The 16437-nt window shown below is 42.2% G+C and overlaps 1 protein-coding gene across 3 annotated transcripts in view; it reads right to left on the bottom strand.

Moving 5' to 3' along the window:
• Window positions 1-16236, bottom strand: part of LOC126253259 (integrin beta-PS) — a 129070-nt gene extending 112834 nt beyond the window's left edge. For 2 of the 3 annotated variants that reach the window (XM_049954465.1, XM_049954464.1), the window contains exon 1: window positions 16135-16236. The gene's annotated coding sequence lies outside the window, so the exon portion shown is untranslated. Of the gene's footprint in view, window positions 1-15364; window positions 15463-16134 lie in introns of those variants that run through there. The other variant, XM_049954466.1, reaches the window with a different exon arrangement.
• Window positions 16237-16437: the final 201 nt, after the last annotated feature.

The raw sequence follows: 16437 nt of genomic DNA, 5'->3' as shown, positions 1-16437 counted from the left end.
CACGTTATCATGATTTCATATGGGATACTCTACCTGTGCTGCTAGAACATGTGCCTTTACAAGTACGACACATGTGGTTCATGCAGGATGGAGCTCCTGCACATTTCAGTCGAAGTGTTCGTACGCTTCTCAACAACAGATTCGGTGACCGATGGATTGGTAGAGGCGGACCAATTCCATGGCCTCCGCGCTCTCCTGACTTCAACCCTCTTGACTTTCATTTATGGGAGCATTTGAAAGCTCTTGTCTACGCAACCCCGGTACCAAATGTAGAGACTCTTCGTGTTCGTATAGTGGACGGCTGTGATACAATACGCCATTCTCCAGGGCTGTATCAGCGCATCAGGGATTCCATGCGACAGAGGGTGGATGCATGTATCCTCGCTAACGGAGAACATTTTGAACATTTCCTGTAACAAAGTGTTTGAAGTCACGCTGCTACGTTCTGTTGCTGTGTGTTTTCATCCCACGATTAATGTGATTTGAAGAGAAGTAATAAAATGAGCTCTAACATGGAAAGTAAGCGTTTCCGGACACATGTCCACATAACATATTTTCTTTCTCTGTGTGTGAGGAATGTTTCCTGAAAGTTTAGCCGTACCTTTTTGTAACACCCTGTAAATATCAGTTCGAAACTTCTGCATGCCTCACCTGCAAAAACTGGTTAGGGAAATGAAAACAAATTTTACGACTGACTGAACGCTGTTCCATTCAAACTACTTCCTACTTTGCTGTACTTACCACAATTGAGAAGTAACTGGCGTCTTGCTATATTGGCTATTTTTCTAACAAACGGCACATAGATTATTGTAGAGCGTGCATAGAGGAATGAAAGATAGGACGATGCTACAGAGCACTTAGTACATGGAGACCAACTTCTATCGATACTAAATCCGAGCAACTCTTACCGTCACATTCCTCTATAAGCGCTTGCGGTCCAGACACATAATAACAATACGTTTGAGAAGAATTTGACAATTATTTAATATACTCGTTAACGTAGGGAAACAAATGTAAACAAGAAATAAGCGTTGTTTGGGTTAAGGGTTCGTATTTTCAATTTGTTCCTTCAGGCATCCTCTACATATAGATCTATCTAAAAGTTTTTCCGTACAATTCCGAAACGCCCCGTGTGTTATATTCTGTGTGTTTAATACTGAAAAACAGTACGAATATTCGAGCTTTAAAGAGACAAACGTATCAGTTTGTCGAACACCGAATTTTGTGTTCTGACATTAATTAAATCACTAAGTGCTAATTGGTAGATTACCAAAGAAAAACAATCATCAACCCAATGGTTTCTTTCCACGTTGTTTCACTGGCCATTGGCGTTCCTTGTGACAGTCGAACTGGTTCAACCGTCACTCAATTTCTAAGATGATCGGCTGCAATTTCGTACTTACTCACCTTCCCCCATCACTACCCTTTATACACCGACAGGCACGAACGGGCGCATGGAAATAAGCAGAGCCAACGTTGTTGGAGAGAGGCAGTACAGCCTGGACGCAAAGTCTAAATTTAATCATTATGCCATGCGCCCACGGCACTACTGCGGTTCACTTTCTTCTTGCCACACGAGCAACACCACCGCATAAATGCACCCCCCCCCCCACACACACACACCTGGGAGTCCGGGGGTTAGAATAGGCCCGATGTATTCCTGCTTGTCGTAAGTGGCGACTAAAAGGAGCCTCTCACGTTTCGGCCTTTATATGATGGTCCCCTGCAGGGTTTGACTTTCATTTTTCAAAATTTTCTCGAAATGCGAGCCAATTACGGAAGGGAGCATTACATGATGCTTAGTGTCCATCATGCGCAGAGACCTCTCACATCCTTCGTCGACGTGGATCTGCACATCCGCTCATTCTCCAGCTGTTGGGCGAGGTCACCCCCCTGGGTGTCCGCCCCCGGTAGCTACGTGGTCAGCGCGACACAATGTCAATCCTAAGGGTCAGAGTTCGATTCCTGGCTGGTTCGGAGATTTTCTCCACTCAGGGACTGGGTGTTTTGTTGTCCTAATCATAATCACTTCATCCCCATCGACGAGCAAGTCGCCGAAATGGCGTCAAATCGAAAGAGTTGCACCTGGCGAACGGTCTAGTCACACGATATTTACCCTTCTGGGTGCGTTTTCCTCCATCCTCTGCGCAGTGTCGCTTTCTGCACTGTTTACGATAATGGACTACTTAGCTAGTTTGCGCCTGATATCCAGCACAGTAGCCAGTCCGTTGTGGTGGGGCCGCAATGTACACTGTTGGTTGTAGCCCCCTGACCACATAAGGATCGCTCTGCTGATGCCTGCGCCATTAACTCCTCACGTATGCCAAGGAGTAGATGCCCGTCACCCTAGAGCATCGGGACTCCCGGCAATGGCTATCCTGCCAGGTGGCCTTTGCTGCGGCTGTATGGCGCTCTTGGGGAGGGCCCCTGGTCGGAGTGGGTGGCAACAGGGTGGATGACACGCCATGAAGCGTAGTACGTAATTTCCTGCCGGTAGTGAAACACCAGCAGTCTCTAAGAGGTCAAAGTCTAACATCAATGCTACGAAATACGACCACAAATCGTTCCCAACGAACCAACGAACCACCCCCCCCCCCCCACCATGGGAGGAACGCCAGGCTGGATGGCATTGAAGCTTATTCACCACAGTATCTCGTATGTACAAGAGTTGATGGGGAATATTTCTTGTTAATGAAACCTCAGTTTTTTGTTGAGCATTTAGAGGACAAGTTTGGGGAGATGGTTTGTCAAAATGCGGTCAGGGTCGGTATTGATCAAAACAGCATCCTCTGCCCAATCACTGACACTACTCGCCTGTGACAAGCTGGAGGATGTTTCTGTTTCCATCACGCCCCATAAGATGGTCCAGGGTATCATATTTCACAGGGACGTTCTTTTGCAGTCTGACAATGAGCTAAGCCCCAATTCAAAGCAGCGAGATGTCCATTTCATCCGGCGCGTCTACCAGAGTCCGAGGGATAATCAGGTTGCCACCGGTGCCTTCACCTTGGCCTTCAAGGGTGAACATTACCCGAGAATGTCAAGGTGATGGTCTTACGCTGTGACGTAAAGCCATATACCCGTCACCTGATGCGGTGCTTTAGGTGCTCGAAGCTCAGCCATATGACTTCCCCCTGTACTTCCAGTGTCACCTGTCGGTATTGTGGACGTCCTTCACATCCCAATAAACCCTGTGCCCCGCCTCTCATCTGTGTCAACTGCAGAGTGCACCATTCACCTTGGTCGCCAGACTGAATGAGTCTCCAGAAAGAAAGTAAAATAATGGAATACAAGAGCCTGGACCGCTGTCCTACACTGAGGCTAAGGTAATATGAGAGGCTACATCCTGTGCATATGACGTCAAACTACGCCGCCGCTACGGTAACCATTCTACAATCTTCCGTTCCGCCGCGTACAGTTGGCTCTGAGCTGTCAGACTCCACCTGCCCCTGTGATGGTGGGGGGAGGGGCACTTCCCTCTCTGGTCCTGCACAATCTACTTCAGGAGCAATGTACCACACCCACCGTCCCATCGGGGACGTCAATCCCCACTTCTCAGCTGGAAAAGTGTAAGTCTTCTTTGGCTCCTCTCACCAGGATGGGATCTCTTGGGTCACTCCCTTCCCAGGTTCCTACCAGTAGCAAAGCTGACTCCTGCCAGTGGCTGAAGCAACCACAGGCAGCTGGTTGTAGGGCTTTACGGTCCTCATCAGTCCCTGAGAGAGTATCAGTGAAGACCTCCCAGTTGGACAAACCTAAGGAGCAGCAAGAGAAACCTAAAAAGAAAAGACCCTGAAGAACTAAGGGACTGTGGTGCACCCACACCACCACTGCCTAAAAGCTGTGTCTGAGGATGAGGTGGAGATTCTGGCGTCTGCTGAGGACCTAGATATCGGTGGGCCCTCGGACAAAATGGATGTCGATCACACAGGCACTCATATGGTGGCAGCAGGTGACCCTGAGGCGTAGACTGCCTCGTTGAATGTTTCATGCCTTCAGGGTCTCACGATCACGTAATCGTCCAGTGGAATTGCGACGGTTTTTTCCACCACATGGCTGAGCTATGGCAATTGTTGAGCTTTACACCTGCTTTCTCCATTGCCCTCCACGAAACCTGGTTTCCGGCAATGAGGACCCCTGCCCTCCATAGCTATAAGGGATAGTATAGGAACCGTAGGTGGAATTTGCGTCTATTTCGTGAACTCAAATGTAGTGAACCTGTGTCCCTTCAAAACCCTCTAGAAGCTGTGGCTGCCACGATAAGGACGACGCAGGAAATAACTGTCTGCAATGTATATCTTCCTGCAAATGGTGCAGTAAGCCTGAACATATTGGCTGCATTGTTTGATCAACTCCCTAAACCTTTCCTACTCTTCGCAGATTTTAACACGCATAACCCCTTTCGGGTGGCGCTATGCTTACTGGCTGAGGTAGGGAGGTCGAAAATTTACTGTCACAACTCGACCTCTGCCTCTTAAATACAGATGCCCACACATTTCAGTGTGGCAAAAGGCACATATTCGGCCATTGATCTCTCGGTTTGCAGTTCAGGCCTTCTACCTTTTTTTTAAGCCACGTTAGCTTCAATGAAATTGCTAGTATTTTTTCGAGGCGTTCAGACAAATTGCGTTAAGGTAGTAATTTATTTTATCCCATCGAGCATACAGATACTTACGCGACTCATTCTAATATTTCCCCCAAACACACCCGTCCAACAATCAAGCACAACAAAATCCCCGACCAACTGCACACTGGCGAAATGTAGGATGATAAAGAGTGTTAGCTGAACTTAAGTGGGAACACATACGGGACTAAAGTGTAACCTAGGTAGCAAACAGAAATATTTACAAAAATGCTTCAAGTTTTGCACAGAAGGGACATAATTATGAATCAGTTAAACTTGATGCGTAACATGTTTCAGGATGTGGAATTTTGTACCAACTGGAACATATTCGCCACATAACCCACAATAATAACTTCAGAATCAAGTGCAAGTTCTTGAAGACACTAACAGCCATGTTCAAATGAATGTCAAGCTCCAAAAGCATATTTTATCTCCGATGTTGTGCATTTCTCTCATTTACTAAAGCAGATTTTTTAATGGACGAAAGGGATCAAAATTCAGATAAGTGTAAAATTGAAGGGCTAATTTTATTGTGTACTGTCCAACCATCTAACAGTATAGGTCAATCATTATTTCTCTTAAGATTCGTCATTACATGTGAGTCTGATATATCACTGACCACTGAGCTCGCATGTGCTTTCTGACAGGGGCATTGCACAATTTGAAAGGTATGGAGAACTGCAGGTGACTTCATTCCCAAACCTTGTTGCCACTGGCTGAAATATCAGTATGCATAAGGAACGTGCTTTGAGAGGTGACTGTGATTCCGAACTGAAGACTTCATATGGACTTGTGCCCTATTCAGAAATGGTTTCTGAGATGGAATACATTTAATAAAACTTTTCTTGAATAACTCGCAAATAGTACCCTCCAGAGGAAACATGTCGCAGTAAAAATTAAACCTTAAATTTCCAACACAAAGGTCATATTTTTTCCTCCCTCTAGGACTAATAGCTCGCGCGGGAAACTGAAAACCTCGCGCGACGTGCATCGTCTGTAGCTTGGGTAGTTTCGTAGGCCAGTTTGTAATGGTTTCACCGACTGGACAGACCATATGTTAACTGTGCAAATAACACAGAAAACAAATAACAATGTATGTTAAATGTACATGCTAGGAAGAATGTAGTACTTAGTGCACAATCTCAATCTATACTTCGCAAACCAGTGGTGGGTGCTTCCGATACTATTACGATTTTCTGCCCTTTCCAGTTCTATTCGCGAATAGTTTGTCGGAAGATTAGTTGACGGTCAGCCTCCATATAATTCTTATTTTCTCACCAACATGTCTAAAACAATAATCACACAGCAGTCAGAACACCATCTTCGAACATCACCGCTGTCGAAACCTTCGTGAACATGTAGGTGCGGAAATGGTGCACCTGTGACAATTTGTCCCACAACAAGTATTTCTTTTTATCTATTCTAAATACTCCGCTTGTTAAGGTAAGGGGCACGCGGGCACACGTGCACGCGGTGTGTGTGTGTGTGTGTGTGTGTGTGTGTGTGTAGGGCGAGGGGAGGGGTAGCAGCAAACAGAAGAGGCAAGAGCATGGAGATGCCTCACATAAAAATGGGGAGAGACAAAAACCGCTTCCGCTTGCAGGCGCGTGCGCTGGCACACGGCACGGGTCGACGAACGCTCTAACAGCTCCATCTTCTCTCGTTGCGGAGATACGGGTTTGCGCACGCGCTGTATGAATTAAGGGCGCCTGGCTTCTCGCCACACTCTTGGACCATTTTTCGCCGATTACATACATTACTCGTGTTGAAGTAAACGGCAACGGTTTCGCAAATAGACTCAAGTTTTCTTTGGTGTTTGTGTAATTGGAGTGTTCCGAGGGCGTCTATATTAGTATTTACGTTTGATATGCAGAATGCTGATACTTGTTTTATTATGTAGAGTTCTTTGTAGGTGGCTGGCTACTGCTGGAGGTTTTTCCCCCTTATTGCTGCTGTGTGTTCCTTCAATCTAATCTCAAATGATCTACCTGCCTGACCTATGTAGAAACAGTCACAGTTCAAACATTCTATTTTGTATACACCCATGCGGTGTAGTGAGTATCTTGTGCTACTGCCATTAGGTATCTGCACAACCAAAGGTTTCCACAATGCTTGACCCGGAAATACTGTTTTGTTTTGCTATATGATCTTTGCATATTTTAGATTCATTTGGGATAACACTTGTCTCAAGACTTCCTGCAAACGCGATGTCATATTCGCGTCGCACAGACTGTCGACAACCTTAGGAATCGACTTTGCGACGAGCATGAATATGTATGTTACTGCTCTTCTTTTCACCCGCAACAGTCTCATGTTCTTGTCTATCCACACGCCCGGAAACTGCCACATACTCGGAAATAAATAGCTAAATATTTTTGAGAAGGGCAAATATGAATTTTATTGCTGCCCATTTCAGACGCAGCAATTTAAACTTTCTTTTAGTTTTCTGCCTAACCACACACTCGGAAATCGACAAATACTTATTTCATCCACTGTTCTCTAATCAATCCGAAATCTAAATAACATCGAATGTTGCAAATGGATTTGTATCACATTCATAAGAAAGTCCCAGAATGTTAAGAACGGTAACGTGAGGAAATACATTTAGCAGGATGCGAACCTACATCCTCAGACTCCTTACACCACGACAATATACATTAAGCTAGCGCTTGGTCATGTGATTTTGGTCTCCGTTTTGCTTATTATAATATCTCTTGAAGGCTTATATCGTTTATACGTTATTAACTGACTTTTAATGATAATGATGACGTGTTGGTGATAAATCTTCAATGCGCCATGCTTCTGAAATGCGTACTGCAAGTTACAATACAAAACATCTAAATATGCCTGCCTCATCGATTGACGATATTGCGTGTAACGTCAAAGTGGCGTCACTGTAGCAGAAAATCTTGACGAGTATTTCCCTTAGATTTGACGTCATTTCTGTTCCTTCAAAGTGTAGTCATACATGCTAGGTAACACGATAGGAAAGGAACCTGTGACCACTAGTAGTAGTTTATCATTTATTTTACTTTCACATTATTTCGTTCATCTTTACAGTCAAAAACTTCCGAAAAACTACGAGCCATGTACATAAATAGTGTTTTGGTTTTCTGAGAGGGCCACAGGTTACTCCAAAGTAATCATTCGATATCAGTAAGTCACAGTAAAGTTTAACCAAAAATGTTCGTATTAAGGAGATGGTTCGTCATATACTTAAACCTGAGAGTTATAGCTAAAAAAAACTACTCTATGATAAATCAGATGAGCTTCCGCAACATTTATACAGAACAAATGCGGATCACTAGTGATGATGCGTGACGGAAAAATACAGTAATTGATGGTAATGTACGTTAAAAGTTTTTGGAAGGGACGTAAGGTGGGTAGACCAAGTCGTGGGTGCTGCGGATGCGATGAGTCACGGGTTTCCGCGCAAGAAACTAATGCAAAACTTCCGGTATTTCCGATGCAGCCGCACCCACGCTGATGAAGCAGCATTTTGTAGTGAGCTGTGTGCTGCATCTACCACCATGCAAAAAACTCGCAGGAACGAGGCAACAAAGGCGATGTAGAACATCGTGCTTGATCGTCAGTCAACGGAAGACTCCCTACTGCTCACGAACTATTACTGTTTCACGTTCACCTTGTCTCCGAATGATATAGCGTTTCAGCGCATCACTAAGGGAGAAATCTGGGTACTGACACAACTAAATCATCGCCTTGCACAGCTCTCAATGATAAAAACAGCAAAATTTAAGCTGTAGAGATGATTGAATACACGCTGAGCTCGCTAAAAATGGAGACTGAATCACTGAAAAGAAAAACCACACAATTTCGATCAGTCCATAACAGTTCGTACACCACCTGTCTTAAACACAACTTACCCAGCAAGCACGTTTTTCATCGTAGAGTCCTAGAGTATGTGTGAGGTTTTTACGTCGAAGCATCATAACAGTGACCAAGGTTGTCCAGTCAGCTGTGAAGCCGCAGCATGAACAATGACGACAAAGATCGGTTTTTAAACCAAACTGTTTCTTCCTTTCGTTTTGGCCATCTGAGGACGACGTTATTAGCGTCAACTTCGATTCTCCTCCAATATTCTTTCATTTTTATATTTCGCAACCTTTTCGCTCTTCTGTCCATGACGATTTTGTTCTGGGTCTAGTTTCTGTCTTCGAAACTAGTAAAAGCTCTATTTTTTAATTTAAAAATCATTGACTATTTACGGTTCCTGTATTCGCGTTTGTTCCAAATCTCTTTGTACCTCTAGGTTTCAGCGTACTTTGGTTCTCTTGTTCTGCACAAACTGTATTGTTTTGGTATATTAAACTCCCCTTGTCCATTCTAAGGATGTCTGAAGAACACGCTCCTTTTCCTGATGTCGGAGATTCTATCTTGGTATGTGGTTCTTGGTTCGCTCGTCTTTCAAATCGACCATCTTCTGTTGTTCTGGGTCCCAAAATGCTCCTGAGTGTCTTTCGTTCCAACTGTTCCAGCTTCAGTGCCCCAGTTCTTACTAGGTCAAGAACGACTCCGGGTGAATCAGTGACAATATCAATTTTGCACTGATAGAAATATTATTCTTATTGTAGATGTTAAGTTAGATTATATGATTAATTCATTTTGTTTGTTCGTGCTCCCACTGCTTCCTTTTAGCTCAGTTTCTACCCATCGAACTGCCACATCAAAATCGTTTGAAGAAGACTACTCAGGGAAAAAACATGAAACCAAGAACTAGTTTCGATTTCTTTAAATAAAGGTTAAAAAGTCAACCTGAAGGTTGCAGTGCTTTGCTAGGTACGGTTTTATTTGAAGCGGTATGCCAAAGCCTTCCTCCAGCCACCTACAGAGGTTGCACAGTTTACTGTAGACTCAGAATCATTGTACAGCTTACCAGTTTTCACATTTACAAATGATTCTCAGTGGTGAAAGAAGCGACAAGTGACAAAAAGCCGGCTGAGGGCAGAATTGAACCTAGCGATACCGGTCGTCGGCTTCGGCCCGTGACGCAATGATACGGTGTATCACATAATTCATTCATTCATTACCAGCGATAGAACAGCACATTAAAACACTTGTTTAGTTTCTATATAGTTTTTATGGTTATATACTGAGATGACTGGCAGGTGATATTGGAGATCTCAATATTTCCAACAACAAAAATCGTAGGAGCGGTTGAACACCGAACCTCGTACCTTAGGCTGCCTCTTACCCACTCTGTCACCCAGCAAAAAGTAAAACATTCATCGGAAAATAAATTTATATAAACGAAGCAAACCATCATCAATTCGTATTTGTTTTCCTTTGGCATAAAATCAGTCTGCTTTTGGTTCCATAAGGCAACGCAAAGTTGAAGATGGAAGTGGACACATCCATTATAAAATGCACTGGGCGTTCCCAAAGCAGGCCAACGTACACGTGGACACACAAAACTCGAGGCACACCATCTTACGATGCAGTGGAAAAATGAGTAAATTTAAATGTAGCCAAGAGAGACTAAGATGTGATGGTCCCTGCCCAAAGCGACGCAGAGTTGCAACAACTGACTAACAAACTGCAGCACGTGAACAACATAATGGAACGGCCGATGATTAACAAAGCGCAGAGAGGGTATACCTACTTGCCTTCTGGGCACTTTGCAGTATTATTGGGGTGGGTTTTCAGACTTGTCACCGTTCAAAAATGTCAACGAGAGCAACGCTCGCCAATGAAATTCTGACCTTGTCAGAAAAGTATCCGAAAGAATTTTGTTACCGTTCCGTCACACTCTTTGAATTTCGGGTTCATTCGTATAAGATTGAGTACAATAATATCCTGCACACCCTCACCGCTAAGAAAAGGTGTTACTGTCCAGTGAAGCTCGTGACACATTTTGGGGCGGAAAAAGTGTCTCAGATTGTTTCTGGAAAGTAATGAGATGATAAAACAAATGTCTAGCTTTATTGCTCATACCTAACATTGCATCTAGAAAAGAATACGTAACTTGCTCGACGCCCAACTGGATAATTTTGAGCCACTGTCAGGTTGCGATTTTTGATGCTACTCAAAGAAAATGGCATTGACAATTCTTGTAAGAGAGCAAAGATTGCAGACGTTAAAAAAACTTGTTTACACCTAGAGCAATCTGTTGCCATATTTTCTACAGTTGACCATTGGAATACTGCATATCAGTATTGTAAATTTTCTCGAGTCAAGTAATATGGCTTCTTAATGTCTTAGAGAAAAGGAAAGAGGAATCTACTACGATATCATGTCGATGTCAAGATCAATCAGTTGGAAGCACTGAACGTCAAGGGCGTTATTACAATGAAGCTATGGTCGATTTCAGGAACCACTTTAACATTCGCCGTTAAGTTATTTAGAACTAACTTTAAACATAACTTCCGACGAAGGGAGGGTGAGTTGAGGCCCGTTTCCCCTGAATAAAGGTAAAAGATACTGAACAACGGGTCTGTTACTTCGTAAGCTCGTGATAATTCTGTGGAAGTAAGGGCCACAGAAAGACGATCAAACGCAAGTACATAGTATACATTGAATTGAGGCCCTTATAAAGAAATACAGAACCGCATTTTTCAGCTTCTGACGCAGCAAGAACACGTACCAAATTTCTCACAAAAATCTAGAAGTTAATTTCGAGGATCTTTAAAGCATCTGACGATATGATTTCCTCCCTCTGTTGTCATGGCCCGTCTGAAGTATATACAAACTGGGCACAATGATGTTTGCAGTTCGTGACGGTGTGACCACCCTGGAGCAGGCATTACGGGCAGTGCGCTCTGTGAGTAGGCAGCGGGTCATGGTAGGCAAGCACTGAGGACGCTAGATACCAGAAACGAATTGTCTTGGCTCATCTTCGTCGATAGTACAGCTGCAGCCTCTAGAAAGACCAAGGGGCTCTTCACGAGCGATTCAACTACACAGTACTATTCTACATTGCCTGCCACTCAATGTTCCGTGTATGCGCACGGAAAGCAATGACGCTGGCCAATACGTACGGGATAGCGCCCACACATCGGCGCCAATGTTCAGTTTAATTCTCATACAGGCACTAGATTAGATTTACTTTCATTCAAATTGATCCGTAGTGAGGAGGTCTTCCAGGATGTAGAACATGTCAGAAAAACAATAATACATGATAAATATTTACAACTCAGACGACGTAAACAAGTATAACTTTCAGATCGCGGCCGGTTCATTTACGGTTTTACGCGTGAATAATATTGATCCACTGTTCCTGAGACATTTCGAAAAATCAGCTTGGAAATAAATATGACTACAAACTCGGTTTAGAAACGGTAGAGACAGGAAACATCGTTGGTGCCATTGTGTGGTACGCGTATCGGCACTGTCAGTGTGTCGTCCTTCGATGTTTGGTCGAAATACTGACAAACAACGAACTCGTACCAACATTGTTTCAATGCTATTTCATCGATCCACGTATTGGATGAACATTGTTTGGCGCCAACGTTGGCCTTTGCGAGTTAAAAAACATGGTTCTGTGAGGGCGCAGATATTTTTAGAACCGTATACTACGGTGGAAACGCTGCAGGTGTGCCGTCCGGTGCCCAAATAGTCCGGCTAGCAATGGCGACTGATCACGATACTTTCATGACGTTAGCGCAGTGACTGCGCCTTTGGACTTCACTACAATAAACTTTAAATACAAAGCAGCTGTTCACCTCTTGCTGTTAACCATTCCAACAGACTGTACGACGAATCCGCTATTTAACGGCTCTGTTGTCGGTATAATGCTGTGTCGCATGTATTTATGATCTGGGCTTACTAGAGTGAAATAACAAAGTACGAAAAAATTACAATTTCCGAAGTGTACTTTTCTATGAACCTCAAAATTTAAACGAAAGAGATTTCCAGTTTGTTATTTATGGAAATTTTTCATCATACATATATCGTGCATTCCAATATGCTGAGGATGTCTAAACGTCTTCACGAATAAAAATTCTAATGCTTAGAATTCACCATTAGGACTTTGTCATTTATAGGTACTGAGTATGGCGCCTGAAACGAGAACTGTGTGAAATGCCTCGTAGCCTTCCTTTCTTATAGGAGAGATATGCAATGAAAGAGCCTATAAAACTAGATGTTGGCGACTAGCGGAAACCCGTTGCTTTAGTTGTCTTGTGAGCTGAGGAACTGGTCCCGCTAACGCAGCGTCGGCAATGCAGGAAGAAACCGCAGTGGGCGAGCACGTGGGAGTACAGCGTTAACGCCCATCGCCAATGGAAGGAACACATTGGTGGTTGGTTATACAGAGTGGGCGCCCTAGCGCACATTAAATATGAAACAAACTACATTCTCCTTTAGTTACGGAAAAAATCCAATTACTCATTTCAACCAAGAAATACACCCAACATTATTAAGTATAAACGCAGTACACGACGATGAACAGCTCAGAACAATAGAGAATTGAAGCATCTGAAATGTGATGCTGTAGACGAATTTCAGATTACATGGGCATTTCGTGCAATCAATGAGGTGATAATGAATCGAATTGCGGGGACAGAAAGGTATGAACAAAGAAAGCAGATTCATATGAATGAATGTGTGTTGCAGCAGTTACTCGGAAATGTTGAGGCACGTGCAATATAAAGTAGCGTGGAGAGCTGCGTCAGACAAGCTTTCGAACTGAAGACCAGAACTACAACCACCACTACGGTACACAGTTACGCAGCGAGTAAATGCAGCATGAGACGCAGCAATATGTGTGTATCCTATAACACATTCTGAGCTGAACCGCAAAACTTCCTGGTGCTTGTTACGGAACACAAGAATTAGTGGTAAGGGACCAAAGTGTTTGGAAAACTGTTGTGAAGTCATTTTTGGTTGCCCGTTCCACAGATGTTACTCATTTCTACAATTACGAATTTAGCTGCAGAGATAATCACGAATCAAAGTTAGATATAACAAACTACTTTTATTTGGTCGTTTCTCTGTATTTTGTATGTTATTGCATTCCTGTTTGGTAAACAAATTCCAACTAAATCTCTCTGACTGCCAAGCTCCCGCTCCCGTTAGATATGCAACAGTAAAACTACAACTAAGTACACCTAGGATAAAACGTTACCAGTGTTCAATGCTGGCCATAACAAGACCAGGAGGGGAGGAAAATAAATATGAAAGTATAGACTTTGTTAATTTTCTCTCTTGTATTCTAAGCCTTTTCTTGCAGTCTTTTTCTTCCTCTATCCCAATTCTTTGGTATTTCTCTGTGGCTACTCTGTTTTTTCACTAACTAGTTGACTGCTGCATGCTATCTCTGATTAAAAATATTTTTAGATATTCAATCGTTAGAAAATTTATAGTCACAGAAAGCTCTCTGTTTACATATTACTAATGGATGTAATGCTGTGCACAATTGTATTGTATTTGTGTTCCTTTACATTTTTATGCCTAGTGGCTACTTAGCCAAATGCAATGTGAAGCTTGATGTTTCTGAGAAGTGTTTGAAAATAGCTGTCAAAATTAGCTAATGGCACATACAATAGACATACTAAAGCCTGTCTGGATCAAGTTTTCCTTCTAAAAACATAATGAGGATGTGGAGCCCCACAACAACAAAATTTTAAAAACTGCTACTTTTGTTGTAATTCTTGCTGTTTTTTTCTTCAAAGCATTTGTGTTTAATCGCTGACATTCTCAAACAATGTTCTGAATTTTTCCAAATATGTGTTGTCATGATGGAGGAGAATCATTAGTTCTGAATTCGTTGCCAGAAAAATAAAAGGGCTAAATTAATGGAAAAACCTCAATAAAATAATTTGATCACAATAAAATGTAGAATGCAACACAGCTGGCATCAGAATTCACAAGCGCAATCAATGCAAAGACAGTAAAAGTGGCTAGATGAAAAGTACTGCTACCCATACACCATTAACTCAATTAAGCTATGGAATGACAGATCAAAAGATGCGCAAAAATCTATGTAATTATCAAGCCATGTAGATATATTAACATAACATTGCAAGTTGCCTAGAGGTGGTCTGACAGGCTGAGAATTTATTTTTGCTGACTATTTTACATCCACACTTACTAAGAGGGGCACAGGAATTTGAAAACATATGAAAACACGTTATAGCAGACTAGCTATAAAGTATCACCTGTGTGAGGGGTAAAAAAAATATGTAGTACAAAGAAATGCATAAAGATAATACTGATACCTGATGTTTTAGGCAAGCTACAAGAGAGTCCTTTCATGAATTTTACTGTAGTATCAAATTTACAGACATAAACTCTCCACTCAGATGTACACACATCGTTACTAAACACATTCCTAACCTATGCCACTGTGTAGTTTTCTTAAGATATTGCACACAATTCCAATACAAGGCAATTCATGAATGAAAGAAAAATTTTGGCATACAGTAATGGATGAAAACATGCTGGCAAACTGAGGTTTCACTTTTCACTTACAATCAAGTGTTCCTTTCAGTTACTGAATAGGAACTACTAAAAAGGATGAATCAAGGCAACCCATTAAAGACTATTGTTTTTATAGTGACACTCCCGCTACAAATCTCTAAAAAATCATGGCAGAACGAAGCTGATGTGCATTACATGCCACAAGGTGACAACAAATGATGGTAAGGTAATTTAACTTTGTGATAAGTTTTGAATTGAAGTTAACGAGTTAAACAAAGTACACTCACCAATGTTAACATTTAAGAACCGTAGCAGAAAGAGCAGTTTTCACATGTTTATTACACACTATGATATGCTGATTACCAATTGCCGTTGAGATCTGCAAGGGCTCCGTGCCTTGTCAGTATTGAAAAGGGAGACTCGCACTTCCTCTCTGTAAAGCAGCACACTTGAATGTTCTCAACCAACGAATCCTAAAGTCAAGTGTATATGTCACCGAACTGGATACATCATTCGTGATTCACTATTATGACTCAGATACCATTCCTCACAAATATCCTTTAAAGAAGCTTATATGTCCAATCTTTTTACTTTTCACGTGAAAGATCATAGCTGCATACAACGTTTTAATTAAAATTTCAATATCTTATAAGTGAAACTTTGTGATTTGGTGGGTGATACAATGACTCACAAGTCATCCCAGCTGTACATGACAGTTTACAGCTTTATTTCCAAAGTAAAACGTCATTGTCTCTTGCGTCAAGTTGACGTAGGCCATAGATTCAAGCCAGAAACTCTTTCAAAGGTTCCAATTATTATCACAGCGGCCGAAAATTACAGCTTTAAAAATACCACTGTGTAATCAGACGCAAGTGGAACATAAACATTACTGGAAAAATCTCTTCGCATACGGTACACATGCTTTATTATTTCCATATATGCCGCACTTTATAATCAAACTATCCAATAATAAAGATATTCGCGTCTATGACGAATGTAAACTGAAATAATTATCCCAGATAAAAACAATGATACGATGTATAGGCCTACGGCAAAATCTCGGTTTGTACATGTGTGTACACGTATCACATTTTTTGTGTTTTTCGTATATGTATCAAAATTCATACACTTACCACAGATCTTCTTTTCACACGTTAAACATAAAACATTAAGACGACCCACCACTACTCCCACTCACACACACTCTTCCACTACAACTCGTTCTCGCAACTGAGCCAGTCTGCTACTTGAATTGGTAATGTGTCTTGCCAACATTCGAACAGCAAAAGCACTACTTTCAGTTGTCTTTTACGCCACGGGGAAATTTGTTACTTCGATACAAATAAAGCATTGACATCTGCGAATTACTATCCTGGTATACAAAACGAAGTGTTCTTAATACCATATCCTCTTCATAGCTAGAGTTATTAAATTAA

This window comes from Schistocerca nitens, chromosome 4 (genome assembly GCF_023898315.1).
Source record: "Schistocerca nitens isolate TAMUIC-IGC-003100 chromosome 4, iqSchNite1.1, whole genome shotgun sequence".
Classification (NCBI taxonomy): Eukaryota; Metazoa; Arthropoda; class Insecta; order Orthoptera; family Acrididae; genus Schistocerca; species Schistocerca nitens.
Note: the sequence above shows the minus strand (reverse complement) of the source record. Positions and strands in the feature narration are given on the sequence as shown.